The sequence below is a fragment of the Narcine bancroftii genome, chromosome 2, assembly GCF_036971445.1.
Source record: "Narcine bancroftii isolate sNarBan1 chromosome 2, sNarBan1.hap1, whole genome shotgun sequence".
NCBI lineage: Eukaryota > Metazoa > Chordata > Chondrichthyes > Torpediniformes > Narcinidae > Narcine > Narcine bancroftii.
In genome coordinates, this window is record NC_091470.1 from 97,548,377 (window position 1) to 97,574,267 (window position 25,891).

Here is a 25,891-nt window from a genome sequence, read left to right on the forward strand (position 1 = left end):
CGGGGTGAGGTGGAGGGGAGGGTAAGGGGGAAGACAAGGACGAAATTCCCCAGAGACGTCAGAGGTCAGGACCAAAGCCGGATTAATGGATCGGTCGGTCAGACAGCAGCACTATCTGCTACCTTGCATTGGTTGGGGTGGGGGGGGGGGGGGGTGTCTGAGCTTACTGACAGAACACAAAAGCACTTTATGAAACACTGGTATGTACTTTGCGGTTGCTCTCCTGGGGAGGGAATTCCAAATATTTACAGCTCTTCGGCATGAAGCAACTTTCTAGCCATTCTCGCCCTCAATGCCTGACCCCTTATTCTGAGATCCTCAGAACAAGAAGATAGGTCCGTACATTTTAAATGGGAAAGACATTCACACCAGGCCTCTGAAGTAAACATCGAATGCTCATAGTAAATGCTTGCTTCAGAGGTGTAAGCATGGGGCAGCAAAGAGCAAAGAAAATACAAATAAAGAAGATGAATCACTTGACATGATGAAAATTCAGGAAGGTCCCAGGAAAAACAAGTAATAAAAAAAATTTCATGTATCATACTGAAATCAGTGCATTCAGATTTCCTATTTATTGTCAGAGTACATACAGTACAGTACTTGACATTATATAAAACCCTGAGATTCCTTTTCCTGCGGGCGAGGCAGAATTACTCATTGGCGGTGCAAAATAAAACTGTACTCAATGTACTCATGTAAACAAATAAAGGAATGTAATCAAACAACTGTGCAATACAGAGAGAATCAATGACGTGCACAAGTAAGAGTCCTTAAATGAGTCCCTGATTGAGTTTGTCATTGAGGAGTCTGATGGTGGAGGGGGAGCAGCTGGTCTTGACCCTGGTGGTGCGAGTCTTGAGGTACCGATACCTCTTTCCTGATGGCAGCAGTGAGAAAAGAGCGTGTCCTTGATGATCACTGCTGCTCCCTGTAGATGTTCTCGATGGTGGGGAGGGTTTGGCCTGTGATGTCTGGACTTTGTCCACTACCTTTTGGAGGTCTCTAAGCTCAGGAGTTCCGGGGCCTTATGTAGAGCCAGCAAAACTGATATACTTCAACACCAGCCTTTCAAAACACTTCACCACTATTTATGTGAGTGCCACTAGTTGATAGTCATTTAGCCAAGTTACCACACTCTTCTTATTGATGACTGTTAGAAACAGATAGGTACCATGCCCTGCTGAAGTGAGGTGTTAAAGATAGCTGAGAATACATTGGCACGTTGGTCAGCACAGGTTTTTAATACTCGGCTGGGTACTCTCTCCGGATGGAATACTTTCCTCACTCATCGCAAAGGTAAATTACTACCATACACTTAAAAAAAAGAAAGTTGCTTGCTGCGATTAACAGAAGAACTTGCGCACAATAGCAGAGAAAAGTTTCTTACTGACCTCCAGGGTCAAAATGAATTACAACAGGAAGTATATCTTGGAAATCATTTGGCCAGACAGCAGAAATACAGAAAAAAACCTGGTATCCAGCACCTTTGGATAGATTCCAGATAAGTATATTTTCCGGTTACTTGAGACTTACCCTTACAATGCCTAACTAATACACCTGCATTAAGAATAAACAGTTTAGAAGACAAAAAGACAAAAATACTATATTGTATTTATACTGAATTAACTTCACTTGCATGAATATATAAACTTTAAAGCATTTTACTTTATTTTCAGTCACATTCTTTGAAAACATTTAACCGTCGCTGCATCTGCAGGTTCCTCCCTCTCCACGGAGCCGCCCGAAAGACAAACAATAACAATATAGATAATTAAACCCCCCCCCCAGTATACAAATAAAGCCCCTGACCGGGGCAACCCTTATTAAGCAGGGATAAGGAGACACTTTAAGAGGGTCACCCCAACAGTGAGCGGCATCAACCAGCTCTTCATCCTGGGAGACGCCATTGCTGTTTCACACAACTTTATTCAAACCGCTGCTACAAGCAAGGCCTGACCAAGGCCCTCCGCTGGCTGAATATTTGCTCCCATCTTCATCAAAGGTTTGTGTTACTTCATGGAACATTTACTTTTACAATTTTAAACTTGCGTATTTTTACCGATTATTTTATTCTTTTTCTCTTTAATTTTTTGCTGATTGCTTGAGCTGCCAGCTGCTTGAATTCCAGATACCAGGGGTTTTACTGTACACTTATTTCAGCTTAGCGTCCATGCTGGCGATTTCAGTATTCATCTTGCACAAATCCTCCAACGAACCTTTTTTTTTAAAACAAACTCCCACAATCCCATCAGCTGCCCTAGACTCCATCAAGTTTCATACCTTGATGAAAGGCTCAGACCTCTTTACCTCCTATGGGCGCTATGAGCCCGGCCGGGTTCCTCCAGCAGCCTTATGTTTTTACACAGCACCTGTAGACTTTTCTGTTTCACCCCAGATTCTGTCTCTTTCTTCTTGCATCTCGCTCTCTCTTTATTTGGCACATTCCAATCAACTTTTTCTTTGCATTAGAGGGACTAACTAAAACATTTATTATCTTTTATTCTGTCTATTGTCACTTTTTCATTGTGGTTGTGCAGCATGCACACTATGCGGAGTGGGGAGTAAGAATGACATGCGCACGGTCGAGTCGAGGTCGAAGACTGATTTATTGCTCTGCCAGATCTGTTTATATTCACTCCCTGCCTCTGACGGCCTCCAACTGGCCAGCGTTCCTGCCGTTGCCCGCTGTTTCCAGAGTGCGCAAGGTCACGGGGGACAACAGTCGCTGGTCCCTGCGGGGCCCTCGCAATCGCTGCGTCCGCTGGCCATTTTGTGAGCCGGGTCACGACTCAGTTCATGGGCTGCCTACAGTTGTTGTCGATTTTTTCTACAAAGTACGTTTTCAACTGTAGCAAGAAAGAATGTTGGTGCTTGAGTACATTGTACAATGTATGTAACAATAAACTCATTATCATTTCCCTGTCTGTCTGTCATCCTTCACCCCTTCCTGGCCCACCAATCCCTACTCCCGCCATCCCCTACTACCGTCCAGTAGCACTAACTTCTACTGTGATGAAATGCTTCGAGAGGCTGGTCATGACCAGAATTAATACAGAATTAAGTAAAGATCTGAACCCTCTGCAATTCACCTGTTGTCACAGCAGATTTAATATCGCTGGCTCTCCACTCAGCCCTGGATCACCTCGAAAACAGCAATTCATACATACGGTTGCTCTTCATCAACTACAGCTCAGCCTTCAACACCAATATTCCTTCAGTTCTGGTCAAGAAGCTACAAACTCTAGGCCTCTGGATCCTTGATTTTCTTATCAGAAGATCACAGTCAGAACGGATTGGAAACAACATCTCCTCCTCACTGATCATCAACACTTCGCCCACTGCTCTACTCATTATAGACCCATGACTGTGTGGCCAGGCACATTTCCAATGCCATCTACTAGTTTGCCGATGACACCACAGTTGTTGGCAGAATCACAAACGGCAATGAGGAAGCAGACAGAAGGGAGATAGATCAGCTCGTTGAGTGGTGTAACGACAACAACCTTGCACTCAATGTCAGCAAAACCAAGGAAATGATTGTGGACTTCAGGAAGGAGTCAGGGGAAAATGATCCAGTCCTTATCGAGGGCTCAGTCAAGAAATTCAAATTCCTGGGTGTGGAGATCTCTAAGGATCTGTCCTGGAGCCTCTGCATTGATGCAATCACAGAGAAGGCTCACCAGCGGCTATACTTCATGAGGTGACTGAGAAGATTCCGTATGTCACCGAAGACTCTCATAAACTTCTACAGGTGGACCATGGAGAGCATTTTGGCTGGTATGGAAGCACAAAATCTTAGGACAAGAATAAACTCCAGAGGGTTGTTAACTCAGACTGAGACATCTCAGGTACCGGACTTCATTCCATCGAGGACATCTACAAGAGGCGGTGTCTTAAAAAAGCAGCCTCACTCTTCAAAGACCCCCACCACCCAGGCCATGCCCTCTTTCACTCTGCTACCATCAGGGAAAAATGTACAGGGGTCTAAAACCGAGCACTCAGCGGCACAAGGACAGCTTCTTCCCCACTGCCATCAGATTCCTGAATGATCAATGAACCATAGACACTGCCTTACTTTTCGTGCACTGTTATTTTTATTTTTTTATTTTTATAGCAATGCTGTAAGATGGTTATAATATGAACATTCGCACTATTGATGCTGCCACAAACACTGAACTTCATGAGAATAAATCCTGATTCTATCTCGCCTCTGCACTTTCAGACCCGATGAAAGGTTCCAGCTTGAAATTTGACAGTTCTTTTGTTCCTACGCCTGCTCCTATACCTTGTGCTCCAGATTTGCCCATTCCACAACATTCCTACACATGTGGGGTGATTTACAATGTGGTCAATTAACATCTTGAAAGAATCCAGGACCCAGCAAGAACCCACCTGATCACAGGGAGAATGTGAACATTCTCCTCAGACAGAAGTAAAAATCAGGATCAAACCCTGATCACTGGAGTTTTCTGAGCTGTGCTACTGTGTGGCCTCTTTTAGAACAGGCCCTTCAGCCCACAATGTTGTGCTGACCTATATAAACCTACTCAACAATCTAAACCTTCTCTACCCCACACCCATCACCCCCTATTTTTCTTACATCCACGTGCCTGACTGAAGGCCTTTTCGTGGCATTATAGCCATCTCAAGTTAAAAAAAAGGCGATTTTACCTTTTATGCTGACAACCTACAAGCTGGATCCCGTGGTGCCTTTATGTAGAACTGAGCCGGGAGCCGGCAACCAGAGCTGAGGGAGGCGGGGGCGAGTAGGGCAGTAGCGCCGCCCGCAACGGTGCCATCAAACCTACGCACCGAGAAAGCGGCCTCTGCTTGACAGTAGTGACCGAAGGGCAGGTAAGAGCGCCAATGGAGATCAGTGCAAGCAGCCTTAGGACTCAGGCAGATCTCCTGCGCAACGTAACAGCCTCTATTAGCCTTGTGATTTTTTAAAAATTCGTGCTGGTGGGTGGCGGGCTGACGGTGTCATTGCCACATCATCAGCCCTCCCATTTGCAACCACTTTTTTCAGCGACATTCATTTTATAGAGGAGGTGAAGCAACTTCACTCCACCTTTAAGTGTACCCCCTTAGGCAGACGGAGGCTGGAGCATATTCCACCAGTCCACCATTTTCGGACCCTTTATGGAGCTAAGTCCAGCAATGGACAGACAGAGAATCTTTACATTCGTCATTTTTTTCTCTATAAAAGAGCCTTAAGAGTCTTTTAAAGGTCCCTGTTGTTCCAGCCTCCACCACCACCTAGGCACCCACTACTCTTGAGGTAAAATATATTCCCCCCTTGTGCACAAGTCCTCTGGTGCCTGCTACGGTTGTTCCAGGATAAAAGAGTGGGCTCTAAGTCATCACTCCAAAGAGAAAAGCCCTGGCCCAGCTGAACCTTGCCTCATAAGACACAATCCAGGCCGCATGCTGGTATATCTCCTCTGCACCTTCTCCTCAGCTTCCTCAACCTCCCTGTGATGAGGCAACCCGAACTGGGCACAACATTCCAAGTGCAGTCCAACCAGAGTTTTATGGAACAGAGGATCATTTGCCATGTTATTACTGAATTGTGCACGATCCATTTAGCCTCTCATCAACTGCAACAATTCTTTTCTGATGAAATAATAGCTTGACTCTGTCCAGATTCTACTGGCAGTAAATACAAGACACTGTGCAATTGCGGCAAATCACTCTCATTCCCATTGGGATCAAGACCACTGTCTCAAACAGCCAATGGAAACATCTTTGGGAAACCGGATTCCAAATTTCAAAACCATTACGTGTGGGGATCATTTAAAGCATTGGCAAGTTGTCCAATCCCAATCAGTAAGAGTAAGACAACGGTTGGATAACTTGCAGAGAGTGGGATGAGAAAGATCGCAAGAAGAGACCGGTATTTCACAAGCTCAGATAAATGCACCGTCCAAGAAAGAAATATGGTGGGCTCAGGCCTGAAATGTCAGCTATCTTTACCTCCTATGGACGCTGCGAGACCTGTCGAGTTCTTCGCTCGCTCACAATTCTGCAGAACCAGAGACTTGTGCCTGCTTTAAACGAGCAGCATGCCTGCAGAGTTGGCCGCTGCCGTGCTTCCCCTACAGTTACGGCAGCGCAGATCAGTCACGCTGACAAAGAATAGCAGCAATCACAAATCTTTGAATCTCTTCTGAAATTGTGTGGAAGGCTAGGGTTTCAGAACATCGATGAAGCATACTTCAGGTGTTGCTGGGCTTTTGAGGCGGTTTCTATTTCTATGACAAGCCCAGACAGCTGAACTCTATTAAATGTGCTTTTGAATTAAGCAATAACAGGCAGGCAAGAAAACAGCATTAAAAGGTAACACAGCTAGTTCTCCTGCCAGTGTTTATTCTTACAAAGGCAGAGACTCAGAACAGGCACAGGATTAGGTGGGGGTGATAATATCTGATCTCTTGAAAATGTCTGCCATGCAGCTTCTCCACGGCTGATCTCATATCTCCTGCCTTATTTTCATAATCCTTAACCTCCCGCCATCATGATTATCCACCGACCTCGGTTTTCACTTTGTTTCTTTGGGTCTGAACAAGTCTTTGGGAGGCTGTGGAGATTAAAGAGATCCTGGTATTCACTGTTTTCACGTGAAGAAGACGACAAGCTAAATACCTCCTCTATTTTATTGTTAAGTACGTTGTCATCTGATTACACAAGTTCAACGCAACAAAACCGCATTCTCCAGCCCTCGATTACCAGTCGTAACACATACACAAACATGTGCAGGAAAACTATTTCATCTATACAAATAATGTGGGTGCGAGTAGTTCCTTTGGGCATTCAGCGTTCTCACTGCCCGTGGGAAGAAGCTGTTCCTCAGCCTGGTGGGGCTAGCTCTGATCCTCCTGGATCTCTTCCCCAATGGGAGCAGCTGGAAGACGCTGTGTGCAGGGTGGAAGGGGTCCTCAACAATGTTGCACCCCCTCCTCAGACAATGATCCCAACAGATCACATCGATGGTGGTGGGGGGGGGGGGGGGGTGGTTGTGGAGGAAGACTATAGTGATCCTCTCTGCCACTCTTATGGTCCGATGGATTGACCTCCGATCCGTCTCTCTGCAACAACTGTACCGCACTGTGATGCAGCCGGCCAGGATGCTCTGGATAGAGCTCCTGTAGAAGGTTGATATAATGGTTGCCGGTAGCCTTGCCCTTTTCAGTCTTCTCAGGAAGTGCAGTTGCTGTTGTGCCTTCTGCCAAGTGAGGAGATGTTGAGTGTCTATGATAGGTCACCAATGAACTCCAAAGAACTTGGTGCTCTCCACTACAGAGTTTATTAGATTATGTTTCCTTATTGTGGTATTTCAGCAGATATGTATGGTCTTCGACGATAATGTCGTCATCAGCATTGCCCAGCAGTTGGACTATCCAATTGGTATAATAATAGCACATAGGATGGTAAAGCATAGGATGAGGCTCTTCTATGTGTCTATGTTGTCCAAATCAAACTAAAATACTGCTGCTTCTGCTTGACATATCCCCTTGTGACAAATTACCTCATATTTTATATTGTATATAGATATGTTTTTGAAGGAGATAGATTGTGGTGGTAGTGTAGGTCACAAACACAAACACTTCACAAAACAGATCTCATTTAAGATGCCAAAGCTCTGCTCATGCCAGACAGTCCAGGCTTCCGGTGCCTTTGCAAAATCTTTGAAGAATACCTCTAGGGACTTCACAAGTAGGCGTTAATTGGACATGCCGTGGAGTAATTGTTTTGAAAGCAACAGACGAACGGACTCAGAAGATTGGGTCTGGTGCCACAATCTGTCTGGTTGCAGTTTGCTATTCTAAGAAGGTCGTATGGTTTTGAAAGCAGAGAGAAAGAGAGTGGAGACCAAACAGGCTTTCTCTAAAAGAGAGAGAACTGGTTTCTGCAGTCATGACAAGCTGGCAGCTTGTGGAAATTCCATTTTGAAGACAGGTTGTGAGTTCAGCCTGTTGAAATCCCTTGTGGTCCAAACAAGAGGAAATGGCTGGCTAGAGTGTTTCACACGAAATAAGGGAAACGAAAGGAACTCTGTGGTTACCTGCAGAAGACGAGGTTATCATTTTGAAAACCCTGATGGGGCAACTTTCTTCAGCAAGACACTGAAGTGGTTGATCAGAAGGAATAAGCTGTGTGCGTCCAATGAGCAACAAATCTCTCTGAAAACCAACAAGAACCTTCCTGAGCGGTAACCATTTACCTTTCAAGCACCAAAGCCTGGTGAAGATTCATAAATGTTAAATTCTGTGCAGTATAAGAATTTCCTGATACCAGTGAACTTGGAGGAGTGAGAAGTGAGATTGGACTGTGAATCAAAGAACCTTTCTGAACATGCACATTACATAGACATGCATTTAGAATTAGAAGGGGGTTAAGTTAATAGTAATAAGTTAAAGTTTGATCCTGTTTTTATGTTTAAAGAAAATTAATAATGACTTTTGTTGAACTAACCATTTGTCTTGGTGAATTTTTATTGCTGCTGGGTTTTGGGGTCCTCTGAGCCCATAACACCATCTATTCTTTATATTCACGCAGAGGGGTATCTTCGCAAAACCGGGCCGATGGCAGGGGTAGCCATCATTCCAAAATAAATGATGACAAGGAAGTTTCACGAGACCTGGCCTTGGTGGCCGTTTTGTATAAATGAGAGTGAACGCTAGGACGATAAAGGAGGATGAGTGTACCGAGCATATGTCCAGGGTAGCTGTGGTGCTGAGCAGTGGGGAGGGGGGTCCATTCAAGTGAACCCCTTTCAAGTGGCACCCGGCCATGTGCCATGCCTGCCCTACCCTAGATATGCCTCTGTGTTCGTGTGTCCATTTAAAAGTCTCTTAAACTACTCCCAGCAGTTCATTCCAGACACCTACAAACTGCCACATACATCTCCCTGAAAATTCTTACCCCTTCGCCTTAAGCGTATGTCCACGAGTGAGAGTTGTTTTTACCCTGCAGAGAAGATTTAAACTGTTCATCCTATCAATGCCTTAAGCAGATTAAACTCCAGTGATCTCCCTGCCAATATCTGTCATCGAGCAATATCCTGTTGTATTCTTTAATGTCCAAATGAAACTACCCACAGTTTGGAGGAACAACACCTTATTTTCCATCTGGGCACCCTCCAACCAGATGACACGAACATTGACTTCACCACTTTTCATTAAACCTGCTCGCTTTTTTTCCCCTCCTCCATTTCCTGCCTGTCCAGTTCTTTCACCTACACAGCCCTGCCTTTCCCCTCCCCTCAGTGCTGCTGGCCCCTCCCACTCTTCTCCTGCCCTTCCACCCCCTCCCCCCTCCCACTCTTTGATTCTGATGCTCACCAGCACTTTTCTCATACTTTAACGAAAGGCTCAAGCCCGAAATGTCAGTTCCATATCACAGCCTTTGCTACATAAAGGACACTGTTTGACCTGCTGAGTCTCTCAACCACGATATCCACAGAATTCTGTGTTTTATCCATGAAACTACCTGACAAAAACCCAAGTGGCTCATTAATGTCATCCAGGAGAGGAAATTTGCCATCCTTACCTGGTCCAGCCTATGTGTGACTCCATGCGCGCCGCACTTTATTGGCCCTTGAAATGGCCCAGTAGCTACTCAGATGAAGGAGTACTAAGTTTTGGACATGTTCACTAAGATTCTCATAACATCTAAACCACCCCTTAATTCAGATTCATTGTCAGAGTACATACATGACATCACATACAACCTTGAGATTCCTGTTCCTGCAGAATTATCACTTATTGGTAGTGGAAGAAAAAACTGTACACAATCTACACATGTAAACAAATAACGAAATGCAAACAAACTGACTGTGCAATTCAGAGAGAGAAAAAAATCAATAAAGTGCAAAACTTCAATGAGTCCGTGATTGAGTTTGTGGTTGAGGAGTCTGATGGTGGAGGGGGAGCAGCTGTTCTTGAACCTGGTGGTGCGAGTCTTGTGGCACCGACACCTCTTCCCTGATGGCATCAGCGAGAACAGAGCGTGTGCTGGGTGGTGCGAATCCTTGATGATCGCTGCTGCTCTCCGACGGCAGCGTCCCCCGTAGATGTTCTCGATGGTGGGGAGGGTTTTGCCTGTGATGTCCTGGGCTGAGTCCAGTACTTTTTGCAGGGTTTTACACTCAAGGGTAATGGTGTCCCCATCACCAGACTGTGATGCAGGCCGGTCAGCACCACGTAGCATTCGAAATTTGCCAGTGTTTCTGATGTCGTACCAAACCTCTGCAAACTCCTGAGGAAGTAGAGGTGCTGACCAGCTTTCTTCATGATGCCATTTGTGTATTGGGTCCAGGAAACATCTCCAGGATAGGACTCACAAGAAATTAAATTTGCTCTCCCTCTCCACCTCTGATCCCCCAATAATCGCTGGATCGCACCCCCTCTGGTTTTCCACAATCAGCTCCTTGGTGTTGGCGACATTAAGTGTGAGGTTGTTGTTGGTGCACCATTCAGCCAAGCTTTCAATCTCCAGCCTGTACGCTGACTCATCGCCTCTTTTTATACAACCCACAACCATGGAATCATCAGGGAATTTGCAAATGATGTCTTCGTATACAAGAATCCACACTCAGTCTACGCACTCATAATTCTCTTGGGTGCTGACCATTTATGAATGATTGTCCACCCCATTGCCTAACTGCCTGTAACTTTTTTCTCTGACACTGAATTATCATTCTTTTATTGCAGGCTGATCAACCACACTCTTCTCCATCCCACATAACCACATGAGGAACACTTCAAATCCAAATCGGCTCCCCTGGTTTCTCCAGGCCTCACCTATGAAGAGTCAGATTGGCCTCATTTATGAAGATTGCCATCGAACCTGTGCACAGAAATTGCAGAGAAGATTCCAACTAAAGAAGGAGTTATCTTTTCAGTACAGGCAATCCCTGACTTACGGCCACGATGGGGAATAGAATGATTGGTTGTGACTTGGGTTTGGTCACGTCGGGGAATAGGGAGCTCGGGCCACCAGTGGGGAATGGGGACCTCGGGCTGCTGACGGGGAGTGGGGACCTCAGGCCGCCGGCAGAGAACAGGGACCTCGGGCCTGCTATCAGGAGTGGGAACGACTGTTTACAGTACTTTTAATGCAAAGTATGAACTTGTACTGGAGTTTTGATAAATTTTTTTTTAAATTTTGGTCATAACTCACATAGGTTGGAAGTCGAGGAGTACCTGTAAACACAGAAAGGCTTGTACTCTCTGTAGCTTAGAAGAAGTAATCTTATTGAAAAGTCAAGATGCTGAAGGGGATTGACAGAGAAAATTGTAAGATGTTCCCTTTGTAGAAAGTCTGGAGCTGAGCACAGATTTAAGAATGAGATGATAATGGTAGTTCCTCTCCAAGGATTGTGAATTTTTGCATTTCTTCAACCCAATGTTAAGTCACTAGTGTATTCAGATAAATTTGGGGGAATCAAGGCCTCAAGAAGGAATGTGGAGATTGGAGATTGGAGTCAAAAAACTGTTTAGTTTATTCCTGCTTTCGTATCTTAGATCTTTATTCACCCTAAGCAGAAAAATCTGCTTGTTATTTATCTAGTGTCCTCTCTAGATTAATTAGTTTATCTCTGCAGACTCTGGGGAAGTAGAGGACTGGGACAGGATGCCATAAAACTGGAAGTACAACCCCCATTTGAGAAGGAGAGGCGGAGGAGACGACCCACGGGACGGTGATCATGGCGGTGGGCCCGCCAGGCATTCGGTGGTTGAAGAAAGGCACAGGCAGTAGGGCTGTCGGGGACACTAGGTGAGGAACCCCACGCAGGCTGCGGGGCTGCTGGTGACTGTGGGCGAGGGATTCTGCTGGGGACAGGCCGAAGGGGTACCAGGTATCAGAACCAAGATGCCGAGGGCACCGAAGGGGTCTTGATCGTGCTGGAGGTTCAGATCTGGAGGGTTTGTTCCAGATTCTGCACTGCAGGCAACTCCACAGACACTCGGAAACACTAGAGGTGTTTTGCTTCTTTTTCTCAGACTGTAAGAGGCACCTCAGGCAGTTTCTGCTGATGGCAAATCTGCCGTAAACAAATTCCACGTAATATTGCAGCGCCTTTATTACATGAAAATAAATTGAATCTTGAATCTACTCCGCAGTTCTCCACCTCCGCCAATGGGTAAGACCTGAGCCGATGTGCAGGACCCTACCACCTTGTTTAAAAATATAGAACGCTGCCATGTTCCGATGCCAGTGCCTTCAACAAACACCAACGTGAAGCCTGGGGTTAAAAAATTCAGAAAAACTATGTACCGACAATTGGCCCCAACATCAAAAGAAGCATCTGCTTTCCATGCCAGGCTTAGAAGCAAGGAGGGGTCCATGTCCAGGAAGAGTAAACAATGGCCACGTTGCCAAACGTACAATCTCCCTCGGTGATTTTACACTCAAACCTCCTGGTCACTGGTTCGGGATCATGTCCACTAAGGTGCTTTAACTATAAAGGGAAAAAAAAACCTTGCCTTTGGCAGGATCCTTGCTATTATGGCGTGGATCAGGAAACCAGATCCAGTGGGATCGCTAGCAACAGGAAGGGCCAAATGGCCAGCCTCTGTGCCAGAACTTCTCCCATTCCCTGATTCTAACCTAAAACAAGGCACACTTTAGAGTCGAGTCTCATGCCCTCCCAATGAAGCAGGCTTTCAGAAAGAAACCCGACGTCACCTTAATTGCACAAAACTTAAAAACAAACTAAACATCTTCAAGGGAAAAAAAAGTTTATAACATTGAAGATCTGTGGTCATAACCTAGTTGCCAATTCCTTCATTCAAGAAACATCCACACTGGTTTAATTAAACACACATGCAGACGACGATTTGAAATATCCATTACATAGGCGAGCCTCTCGCCAAAACGAGATTTGTGAATTCTTTACTTATTTGGACAAGGCTGCAATTGCAGAAGTGCTGGCTTGTCGAACAACAGCAGGCCCGCTGTGCGCCACACAGTCTGTCTTAATTTCAGCAGGAGGAGGGAAATCGGCACCCGATGGGGACCAGCAAGATTCTGCCGAGCGGGGAATGCACCTCCTGATGAATAGGATGAAAAAGCTGGAGACAACGGAAGCTTTGAACCTAGCCCCACCAACGGACTCAGGGTCCACAGCCTGTTCCCTGACGCAAGCTCAAAGACAAAGTAAACATCAGAGACGTTACTGTGGGAAAGCTATTCAAAGCCTTCTGCTTGCGGCTCATTATTCCTTTAGATATCAGTTGGAGAACTTTGCTTTTTTGGCCAGCGTTCTGTCTCTTCTCAAACAATGACTCATCTGCGGTGTGTTTCTATGGATCCCGGGAGTGCTTTTCCCACTAAACCATTCTTCAAGCAAGCGATCACAAAGTCACAAGTTAAACTCACACATGGGAGGTCTTTGGCTAGTTTTCCAAGACCAGCCACCCCAATGTAGCATCCAAATAATTATTTTCCAGAGTTTGATCTCAACTTTGTCCTAATACTTCTTGGCACAAGACCAACATTTATTTACATTTTGAACTTCTCCAATGTTTAACTTACTGGACAATTGGTAGCATTACTTCTCACCTTGACCATAAGACATAGGAGGAAGAAATGGGCCATTCAGCCCATCGAGTCTGCCCCACCATTCAATCATGAATTGATCCATTTCCGCACTCAGCCCCTCTCCCCGTAGCCTTGGCTAACAGGAACAAAGAAGAGCCACCTCTGCGCACCCCAATTTTCCCTGATGATCCTCTCTGTTTCCGAGGATGATGTGCGGGCTGCCTTTGGGAGGGTGAATCCAAGGAAAACATCCGGTCCAGATGCAGTAACCCAGCTGAGTATTAAAAACCTGTGGTGACCAACATGCCAATGTATTCAGGGATATCTTCAATATATGGGTGGTGCCCACCTGTTTCAAAAAGGCAGCAATGGTACCAGTGCCCAAGAAGAATGTGTAATCCATCTAAATGCCTAAGACCAGTGGCGCTCATATTCACAGTGATGAAGTGTTTTGAAAGGCTGGTGTTGAAGAATATCACCTCCTGTCTGAATAACAACATGCATCCCTTCCAATTCACCTACTGTAGCAACATGTCTATGGCAGATGCCATATCACTGGCTCTACACAAAGCCCTGGAATACCTGGACAGCAAAGATGCAAACATCAGGATGCTCTTTATCAACTACAGTTCAGCATTTAACACCATCATCACCTCAAAAACGATCAGATAAGACCCGGGCCTCAACACCCAACTGTGTAATTGGATCCTGGATTTCCTCACCTCCAGACCACAATCAGTGAAGTTTGAAAAGAGCTTCTCCTCCACAATCTCCATCAGTACCAGAGCACCACAGGGCTGCATTCTTAGCTCCCCGTTCGACTCATTAGACACACATGACAGTGCGGCTCGGTACGACAACGACCTTCCTCAAAGTATCATTGTGGGTGGAATAAAAAGGGGCGATAAGTCAACATACAGGAGGCAGACCATAAACTTGCCTGAATTTGTGCACCAATAAAAACCTTGCACTTAATATCACCAAAATAAAGGAGCAGATTGTTGACTTCAGGAAGGGAAAAACAGTGATTATTGGAGGATCAGAGGTGGAGATGGTGAGCAAATTTAAGTTCCTGGGAGTCATTATTTCAGAGGATATTTCCTGGACCCAACACACCAATGGCATTGTAAAGAAAGCTCATCAACACCTCTACTTTCTCAGGGGTTTGCGGAAGTTTGGTATGACACCAGAAACGCTGGCAAATTTCTACTGAGTGTGCTGACCACCTGCATCAAGGCCTGGTACCAATACCTCTGAGTGTAAGGCCCTGCAAAACATAGTGGACACAGCCCAGGACATGACAGGCAAAACCCTTCCCACCATTGAGAACATCTACGGGAAATGCTGCCGTCGGAGAGCAGCAGCAATCATCAAGGAACCACACCACCCAGCACGCTCTGTTCTCGCTGCTACCGTTAGGTAAGAGGTATCGGTATCATAAGGCTCGCACCACCAGGTTCAGCTGCTCTCCCTTAATCATCAGACTCCTCAATGACAAACTCAATCAGGGACTCATTTAAGGACACTTACTTGTGCACTTTATTGGGTTTTCGCACAGTTTGTTTACATTTCTTGATTTGTTTATATATATACCTTGAGTAGAGTGTTTTGCACTACCAATAAGTGGTAATTCTACCTTACCCGCAGGAAAATGAATCTCAGGGTTGTATGTGATGTCGTGTACGTACTCTGACAATAAATCGGAATCTAAGGTCTTGACTCCACCACCCTTTTCACCAAGTTCTAGGCCCTCAATTCAGAGCTCGTCCTTCAATGACATGCCACCTCCTCTCTACAGCCACTGAGAGTGCCGTGCTCTTTCAGAGCTAACCCTTCAACAGGGCAACTCTCCCCTTCCGTAATGCCCTTCTATCGATGCAGCTCCTATTCTGTTACGCATTCATATATCAGCCAAAAATATTGAGCACATATCAGCAATGAAACTTGAATCTTAAGCCAACTGCTACCTGATACTCAAGCCTCAGCTATCCTTTCTTCTTCCCAGCAGACAAAGTTTTAGACTTGCACTTCTAACGTGCAGCCTTTTTGAAAGGGAAGGGAGAGGAGGGGGTTGCCACAGCAGCCTTTCAATTTTACTCATCTATGGTGATATTCTATCTCATTTCATTCAATACACGGTTTGAGTAAAACGCAAGCAGCTGGTAACCAATGTTCCCGCTAATTTTTAGTCGTCAGTGAGTGCAAAAATCTTATGTTGTGCAAATTGTTTTCCTGTATGTGCGTACTCAAAGCTTGTGCAAGTATGAAACTGTTTCAAGACCATTTTGGCCCAGCCCATCACTCACGGCTCATGTCTTGGCATGTTTTCATGTAATACAAGTCTGATTGCATTCTATGAACTAATGTATTCAGTTAAGGTTTTATTCAGTTTGTTGTTCCATTAATTACTGCATTATTTTAGGTAACTAACTTTTAGTATGCCCATTAATTTCCTTTGCGTGCTCATTGCAAAGCACGTGCGCGAGCACAGCTTAGAGAGAACGGTACATGTCGTAACATGGAAAATGAATCTCATGCTCTGCATGTCACTCGTACCACTTTAACCCAGCAAAAGGTTACTAACATTTCGGTACATTTCATTGATTCTAACAATAACACAAATTATTGGTCCATTTTTCCCTTTGATGCCCTATGTTATCGGTGCTCTGTCATTAGTAAGGGATTGCTTAAGGTGGGAGGTGAGTGGAAAGAAAAAGTTTGAAAACCACTGTTTTAATCGCCTCTAATTGACTCGTTATGTGCACAGTTTCATAACTCCAGACGCAATGGACCAATAACAATTTTTCTCAAGCAAAACATTTCAGTAACAATTGGGTCGAGAGGAGTGATTCTCAACCTTCCCTTCCCACTCACATCCCACCTTAATCACAGAGCACCGATGGCATAGGGATTACCTAAAGTGAGTGGAAAGAAAAAGTTTGAAAACCACTGCTGTACAGCATACAGGAGAGAGATTGAAAACTTGGCTGACTAGTGCGACAACAACAACTTCGCATTCAATGTCCCCATAACTAAGGAGCTGACTTCAGGAAGGGAAAACCAGAGGTGGACAATCCAGTGATCAGTCAGGATCAGAGGTGGAAAGCATGAGCAAATTTAAGTTCTAGGGAGTCACTATATCATTGAGAATCTTTCCTGGACCCAACACACCAATGGGATTGAGAAGAAAGCACATTGGTGCCTCAACTTCCTCAGGAGTATGCGGAGGTTTGGTATGAAATCTGAAACCCTGCCAGATTTCTACAGATGTGTGGAGGAAGGTGTGCTGACCAGCTGCATCACAGCCCGGTAGGGGGATACCCCTGAATGTAAAGCCTTGCAAAAGAAGTGGACATCACAGGCAAAACCCACCCCACCATTGAGAACATCTACAGAGAACGCTGCTGTCGGAGAGCTGCGGCAATCATCAGCCCACGCTCTGTTCTCGCTTCTGCCATCAGGAAAGAGGTATCGGTGCCGTAAGACTCGCACCACCAGGTTAACCCTCCACCATCAGACTCCTCAACAGCTCATTTAAGGACTCTTACTTGCGGACTTCATTGACTTTTTAAATTATCTCTGTATTGCACAGTTTGTTGCTATTCGTTATCTGTTTACAGTTCTCTGTTCATTTACACTATGTACTGTTTATTTTTGCACTACCAATTAGTGGTAATTCTGCCTCGCCCACAGGAAAAAAGGAGCCTTAGGGTTTTATGTGATGTCTTGAGAATAAATCTAAAATCTAAATATTGATAAAATCATTATGCACCACAAAGGAGAGCACAGAACTCCAAGTCCCCTTCCCTCATGCGGTTTTCCTCCCACTTCAAAGGAAATAACATCGATTCTGTCCTTTGTCGGATGAATCCTGCAGACCTCACTCCCCTGGCCATGATGAGTCAGCCACTCCATTCTCATCATCCACTGGGTGACTGGAGGAGGGAATTACATGGTGTTTTGTTCCCATTATTGTCACTTCAAATGAAACCATGGTGCTGCTTTTGAAATGGAGTACAATTTTCCGAGTGCCAATCACCCCTACGATACTTTCGTATCAGAACCCACACCCAGAACTGGAACGGAGCAACATCGTACTCGACCTGCTTGGGCTGCAGTTCTGTTTGCGCAAAGCCTTGCAAATGACCCAGAAGGTTTCTACGAGTTTGATGAATGCATCATTGAGGAATGTGTAGAATTTTGACCCCAGTCACTTTCCTGAAATACCTAGCTTCTACTCAGTGGCCCAGTGTGTAGCAGACTTTGTCCATGAATTGGCTGCTGCAGCCTGGAAGCTCAGCCAATGCACCCTGCCAGCGTACTGCGGGAATCCACTCCACAGCAAGCAAAGCTGGTGGTACTGGAAATCTGGAGATAACTGGAGAGGCAGAAACTGCCAACTTTGTCAGATCAGATGAGGAGCCTTGGCAGTGGGTCGGGTAAAGTACAAAAGGGTGTCCAGGCCATCACCATATTTTGTGCACAACACTGCTGGAGAAACTCAGCACTTTGGAGTATTAAACTACAATCACAGAATCTTCCTCCATCAGACTCCTTAACAACAAACTGAATCAGAGACTCATTTAGGGACTCTTTTGCACTTCATTTTTTCTTTCTGTCTATTGCAGTTTGTTTACATTTCTTTATTTGTTTACGTGTACCTTGTGTAGTTTTTTTTCATACCAGTAGTAAAGTGGTCATTCTGCTTTGCCTACAGGAAAAAAGAATCTCAGGGTTGTACGTGATATCTTACAATAAATCTGAAATTTCCTTTAACTAGGTTTTGCGTCATTCTGTAGTCAGAATGTCAAAAAGGGGAAAGGATAGCGTTCAGTTAATTCTCCCTCATCTGGAATTTACAAGCACAACTCTGCCACCCCTTCTGCATTCAGCGGCCGAGATACTGGGTCTCTGGCAGCATTTTCCTTAATATCTGAGATCATTGTTGATTTTCACCGAACGGACCGCCAATCCTTGCCAGAACCCACGTCTCTTCATCTAACTCTTTCAGCACAGCTTCTATTTTGCCTCACACCAAAGCATGAATTACAGGGAGGTGTTAATCACAAAAGTCTGTAAGTGAATATCTTGGTGAAGGGCTCAGGCCTGAAACATTGGTCATGCATCTTTTCCCTGCATGACCTGCTGAGTTTCTCCAGCACGTTCACATATTAATTTACAGATTACAACCACTGAATCTCTAGCAGATCCAAATTTCTCCTTCATTCGGGAATTACTCAAAATTTCAAAGCCATTTAAAAGCGTACATTTTTCTGTTAATTCCTCCAAGTCTGGGTCATGAAAATTATTTCGTACCAGGCTTGTGAACAACAAAACATCGAGAACTGGAGACATCTGTAACAATGACAGTCACCCATAACCAAACACTTTTCACTTCACTTACAGCTCCAACTTGCATCTCCATTTTGCCCTCAAACCCACTTGCTTCTGATTCACTCTAAGGGTGCAATCCTCAGTTCTGGATACCAAATTACAGGAGAGACATGGTACCTTAGAACGTTTACAAGGATGCTGCTGGGACAAGAAAATATTCGTGGTGATTGCAGAATGGTTAGGCTGGCGTTGTTTTCCATGGAACCAAGAAGCTTTTAAATTCAGACAGAACAGACCCTTCTGACCCATGAGCCCATGCCATCCGATTAACCACCAACCCAGTACGTTTTGAAAGGTGAGAGGAAACCAGAGCACCCGGAGGAAACCCATGCAGACATGGGGAGAACGTACAAACTCCTTACTGATTTGAACCCGGGTTCCTGGCGTTGTAACAGCGTGGTGCTAGCAACTACCCTAACCATGGATGAGAGGAGCCTTATCCAAGATATAAAACTATCATCGAGAGGACCTATTTCTTTCGGCTGAGGGATCAATCTCCAGGGCATAGATTTAATAATAATTGAGAGGATTAGAGGGGAGAGCCATTCAGTGGTTACAGGTCTGGAACTCATTGATGGAGGAAGAAACCTCACCAGGTTCGAGGATCATGAAAATCCATGATCAAATTCAGGTAGGTGGAACTCATTTGGGGAGTTTTTTTTTCCTTCCAGCACTGAGAAAATGGGCAGAATGATCCATTATTGTAGACTTTTTGACTGTATGAATGGATTTGTGGAGGGAAAGCATGAAAAGGAAGTGCACGATAAAGAGTGCCATGGACCGGAGGTGTCTCAGAGTGCTTAGCCACAGTTCCCTACACAAAGTAGGACAGGGAACAATATGGTGAAGATGACAAATGGAACAAGGCACAGAATATAAGAGCAGGGAGGTCGTGTTTTAACTGATATTTAAAACATCAGTTAAGTCATAGATCTTCATCTTCTGGCTCTCCGTCCTGTAGGAAGGTAATGGTTCCTTTCAGTTAGTTTGTTGGGGGTTTGATATGAGGTTACCCCGCTCCTCAGAAAGGAACAGTGTGTGTGTGAATGGATTTCGGTGAGTAGGGAGTTGCACAGGTCCAGACCCACCCCCTCGACATCCCCTCCCGGATCCGGCGGCCTGGTGAGGTCCAAGGCGGCTGCAGCGAATGGCCAGACCGAGCTTTGATGCAAGGGATGCCCTTTCCATGCTTCGCGGAACGTGCTGGCTCGATGGCCTTTTGAGATTATAAACTAGGATACCCTAGTTTCATTTCTACACCCCAGAACTCCTCCATCTTGCATCTCATTAAGGTAATAGGCTTATTACTTTTCCTGCCAAAATGGACAATTTCACATACCACGAGTTTTACTGCATTGAAAAATCTGGCCTTTGCTTTAATTTCCTCCTCAGGGATCTCTAATCTGTGCCTGTGAGATAAAGGACACACTGTGCGGGATAGATTGGTGTGGAACAGCTGAGATTGGGAGGGATGTCGCTGAACATTCCATGCCAGATGATCGCTTGCACAAATCCTGTGGTTGAATGCGAGCAGGGTGCAGCTTTCCTTTGACAAACAAAGGGTGAGGGTGTGCGCCGCCCAGCACTGGAGGCAACAGGTTCACGATGAGCAAGGTCAGGGTGTTTTGAGTTGCATCCAGTTCGAGTGTTTACTCACTTGGCCCAGTGTTGACCATCACACTTCTAAAGGTTGTGTGTTCAACTTTTAGTCCAGAGAATGGAGCAGGCCACCTCGCCTGGTGAGCCGAGCCGTTAGGTGAACTTGATTTATTTATTTTCTACCTCATCTATTTAGACACACAGCACGGTAACAGGCCCCTTCGGCCCACGCTGCCCAATTTCACTTAATTGGCCTACAACTCCCAGAACATTTTGTATAATGGAAGGAAACCAGAGCCCCCAGAGGAAGCCCACACGGATGCAGGGGGAAGCGTACAAGCTCCTTACGGACAGCGCGGGATGTTAACGCCTGGTCCCAATTGCTGGTGCTGTAACAGGCTTGCGCTAATCGCTACGCCAACCGTGCCGCCAATGTGAAACCAAGACTCCATCACCAGATGCGCTCAGCACCGCCTGCAGGGGAATCTGCACCCTCTGTCACTTGGGTAAAAGGAACTTTCAAGCTCAGACCAGTCTAATTAGCTATCTTCATGCACAACGTGGTTTTACTTGAAAATGGGCAATGAACAACAACAGCAAAAGCTGATGCCACAAATAACCTTACTGAAAGCCTCTGGGCATTTACCTCATTATATCTATGGCCTCCTTAAGCACTAACTCGTTGCACTGCAGCGAAGATTACATGTTGAAGGTATTTATATAACTAAAATACAAATGGAATACTGGGAAGTGAAACACACTGGGAAAACCAATTTTCCTTAGTTTCCTCACACGGGAGGGAATATCATCTCCACCCATTAAATAAATGCAAAACTTGACATACTTGCTTCCTTTACAATCAACAGTCTCTGGATTCTTTTAGAAAATAGAAAAAAAATAGGTGCAGGAGTGGGCCATTTGGCCCTTCAAGCCTACACCGCCATTCAATATGATCATGGCTGATCAGTACCCGGTTCCTGCCTTCTCCCCATACCCCCGATCCCCTTAGCCACAAGGGCCAAATCTAACCTACTCTTAAATATTGACAAGGAACCAGCCTCAACTACTTCTGGTGGCAAAGAATTTCACAGATCCACCACCCTCTGAGAGAAGAAATTTTTCCTTATCTCAGTCCTAAAAAACTTCCCCCTTATCCTTACACTGTGACCCCTGGTTCTAGTTTTTCCCAGCATTGGAAACAACCTTCCTGCGTCTAGTCTGTCTAAACCCTTAAGAATTTTATATGTTTCTATATATTTATGAGCCCCCTTCCCTGTGAATCAGTCAAGTTTTGGATTCTTCCGTACTTCTCTGCAACTGAATACAGTAACTCTTTGAACTCCAGCCATTTTTAACCTTTCATAATATATACTAAGAATTGGGTCCATGGATACACTAAAGTACGAACAAGCTGGTGATTGGGTATAAGTCTTTGGTGGGGCTAAGTTTGGAGTATTCTGTGCAGTTCTGGTCTCCAAATTATAGGAAGGATATAAATAAGGTAGAGAGGGTGCAAAGAAGCTTTACAAAAATGTTGCCTGGATTGCAGTATCTTGAATATGGAGAAAGATTGAGTAGACTGGGACTTTATTCATTGGAGGGGGATTTGACAGAGGTATTTAAAATTATGAAGGAAATAGATAGAGTAGATGTGAATAGGCTCTTTCCCCTGAGGGTAGGGGAGATTGGAACAAGGGGTCATTAGTTAAGAGTTGGGGGCAAAACTTTAGGAGTAACATAAGAGGAAGCTTCTTCATTCAAGTGGCTGAGTGGAATGACCTTCCAGAAGAGGTAGTTGCGGCAGGGTCAATTCTGTCATTTAAGAGGAGGTTGGATGAGTACATGGATGTGAAGGGGTTGGAGGGCTATGGGCAAGGGAGTGGGTAGGTGGAACTAGTGGAGTTTCACATAAATCGGTGTGGACTAGAAGGGCCAACATGGCCTGTTTCCGTACTGTAAATTGTTATATGGTTATATGGTAAAACCAGTCCCGGAAAATGGTGACACAGAGAATATGCTCTCGTTGGTAGACCCTGAAAACTGGGATATGGAGTCCAAAGAGTTAAAAAAAAACCAAATAAAATATTTCTGTTATTTGAGGTGAATAGAAAACAGGACTTTTACTTAAATGTGCTGCAATGGAGAAACTTCATTAATTCATATGTTTTGGCCTTGGGAAATACTGGAATGGAGTATTTAAAACTTTTTCTGAACATTTTAAGTTAGTTTTAACCCTTATCCTTCCACTGCCTGGTTTGGTATTGTTGGAGAGAGTGGCATAACTTTAACGGCATCTGATTTGCATGTATTAGCTTTTACTTATGGCTAGGTGGGCAGTGTTGCTCAGATGGTGGGACGATGCCTCATCTACTCATACCCAATGGCTATGTGATGAGATGCTCAATTTCCAATTTGAATCTAAATTTTCAAACACTGTGGATTATTTTCAGAATATCTGATTTGATATAAATGCAGAAATGTTGATAAATTACCTGATAAGGAATTATTTTTTCCCTCTCCTTGCCAAAAAGCTTCATTCTTAGTAGTGGGTTTAGATCTTTTTATAAAAATAATAAATTGAGAATGTGGGGTACCTGGGATGAATTGGTATGATTTAAGTATAATGCACTATTTTTTGACTTTTAGTATGTGTACTCTGTATTTTTCAATATGGAACTTCAAGTTCAATAAAAATGTTGAAAAAGAAGCATGCTGTGGCTGCCCCAGGGTCACAGAGTATATGCTGGTGTGGATGGGAGTTTGATGGTCAGTGGACTGTGACCGACTCCAATAGCAGTCCTTGGGTGCAAAAACATTTTAATTGAACTTGGATTGTCCTTGTTTGCAGTTCCATTTTCCATGGTGGCAATGAAACCCCTAAAGGTCAACACACTCCTTCTTTAGATTTACGTACAGCATGGTTCCAGGCCATTTCGGCCCTTGAGTCCACGCTGCCCAATTTACACTCAATTAACCTGCACCCACGGTACGTTACGATCGGTGGTAGGAAACCAGGGAAAGCCCGGCGCAGACACAGGGAGAACATGCAAACTTTATTACAGATTTGAACCCTGGTTCCTGAAAAGGTATTGCACTATGCCAACCACTACACCAACCAATGGTGCTGGGGTCAAATTAATGCAAATTTAATTTCATTTTATTTTGCTTTCATTGCCAATGTACAAATTCAAGAAATATGAAGGATATTTCCAACAGATCAAAGACTGACTTTAATAAAAACACAACAATGGTGGAGGAACTCACCAGGTCTCGCACGGTCCTTAGGAGGTAAAGGCTTGTTACTAATATTTCAGCCCTGAGTCCTTCTTCAAGTTAGAAAGAGCTCAGGCCTGAAACAGTGGTGAAACTTGACCTCCAATGGACACTGTGAGACCTGCTGAGTTCCTCCAACATTTTTGTGTTTTTTTTTAACCACAATCACAGGTTCTGCAGACTTTCGTGTTTCACTAACGTCTGACCTTCTGTCATTCATTTAGTTGTGACTTACAGAAGATGAGAACCTGAAGCAGGAAAAGACCACCCATTCCTCGACCTTGCCCCACCAATCAACATCAGGGCTGACCTTTTCCCAGAGATCTCTCCATAATCCCTCAATTCCCTTAACCTGGACGTTCGGTGGTTGAGCCGTCACAGACCGCAGGGCAGAGAATTACCAATATTCGGCAACCTCTGGGTAAAGGATTTATTTCTAATCTCAGTCCTGAGTGGCCGACCCCTTAATTTCCGACTGCTCTCTGGGATTCCAGATGCCCTACCTAGGAGAATCACCATTCACACATCTACCCTATGAAGAATTTTGTATCTTTTAAAGACTTGGAAAAATTTCAGGCTGGATGGGAGATAATGTCTCAGTTTATCCTATACACCAATACACTCACTCGAAAATTTGCCCAAAACTCAAGTATAATTGTGGCCATGAATCAATATGTCGACTCTCATTACCTGAACACTTAATATTCTTCACATCAATTGATTTGTATAACACCTTGTAGCCTTGGGGTAAACTCTGCAATTGAGAGAATACTCATTCTTCTGAGAGCAGACATCACTCTGATCTTCCAAAATGATTTTTTTTCCCCAATTAATATCCACACAGCTGCAATGGCAAGACCACACTTGACTTCCATTAGTTATTTAATTACTTGAAAACTTCGATGGGGGAGGTGGAGAATGCAGAGGAGTTCAGCAAAACACTACCATGGATGAAGGGAGGTGTTGCGTTAAAAGGAACTGAGGGACATGGGGTGATCTCTGGTAAAAGATCAGCCAAGACGTTGAGTGGTGGAACAAGCTCAAGGGGTGGGTGGTCTTGCTTAGAGCACTGAAAATTAATTGTGGTGTCTTTGGTCTCTCTGTGTGGAGAGAGACGAAACTGTTATTAATTTTAAGTGCTCTAAGTATGACCAGATTCAAGAGAGCTGTTTAACAGGCTGAAGTGTTTAGGTAGAATAAATTTTTAAAACTGATTGGAATTATAACACAATGCTGGAGAAACTCATCAGGTCAAACAATCTACTTTATGTAGCAAAGATAAAGTTACATAACCGCTTACCTTGATGAAGGGCTCAAGGCTGAAACGCCAGCTATGTATCTTTATCTTTGCTACATAAAGCATGCTGAGTTTCTCCAGCATTGTGTTTTCACTTTGATCACGGTGTCTGCAGACTTTTGTGTTTTGCTTCAGTGATAGGAATGAATACGTGGCTAATCTTAACTGTTTGCAAAGAGGACCAGAGGGGTGGTGATCATTTTCTGCAGTACGTGCTCCCGGAAAGATTTGTAGAAACTGATTCAAAAGGACCACAGCAAAAGGGCAGAGAATTGAGACGAATGGCAGAGCTTGTTCAAGGAACTGGTGAAAGCAGCATGACAAAGTGGCTTCCTTATACTGTACAATATTAAATCCTGAAAGCCTGCAGACACCGTGGTTGAAGTTAAAACAACGCTGGAGAAACTCAGCAGGTCAGTGTCCCAATATCTTTATCTCTGCTCTCTAAAGGACACTGTTTGACCTGCTGAGTTTCTCCCACGATGTGTTTTTCCTTTTTATAATATATGATTCTCTGAATCATGGATCCACACAACCCAGCACCCTCTCTGTTCTCACTGCTGCCATCAGGAGAGAGGTATAGGTGCCGCTACACCAGGTTCAGGAACAGCCGCTACCCCTTCACCATCAAACTCCTCAACGACAAACTCAATCAGGGACTCATTTAAGGACTCTGACTTGTGCACTTTTTGATTTGTTTTATTCTCCCTATATTGCAGTTTGTTTACATTTGATATCTGTTGACAGCTCTTTATTTGTGTACACTGTGTGCAGTTTATT

At 44.5% G+C, this 25,891-nt stretch overlaps 1 protein-coding gene and 1 long non-coding RNA gene across 2 annotated transcripts in view; one reads left to right on the plus strand and one right to left on the minus strand.

The window, feature by feature from the left end:
• Positions 1-25,891, minus strand: part of bmp1a (bone morphogenetic protein 1a) — a 141,725-nt gene that overhangs the window by 109,011 nt on the left and 6,823 nt on the right. The window lies entirely within an intron of this gene.
• Positions 816-17,298, plus strand: LOC138753956 (uncharacterized). Its single transcript, XR_011351520.1, has 2 exons — positions 816-2,002; positions 10,716-17,298. It is a non-coding gene; the product is annotated as an uncharacterized lncRNA (long non-coding RNA).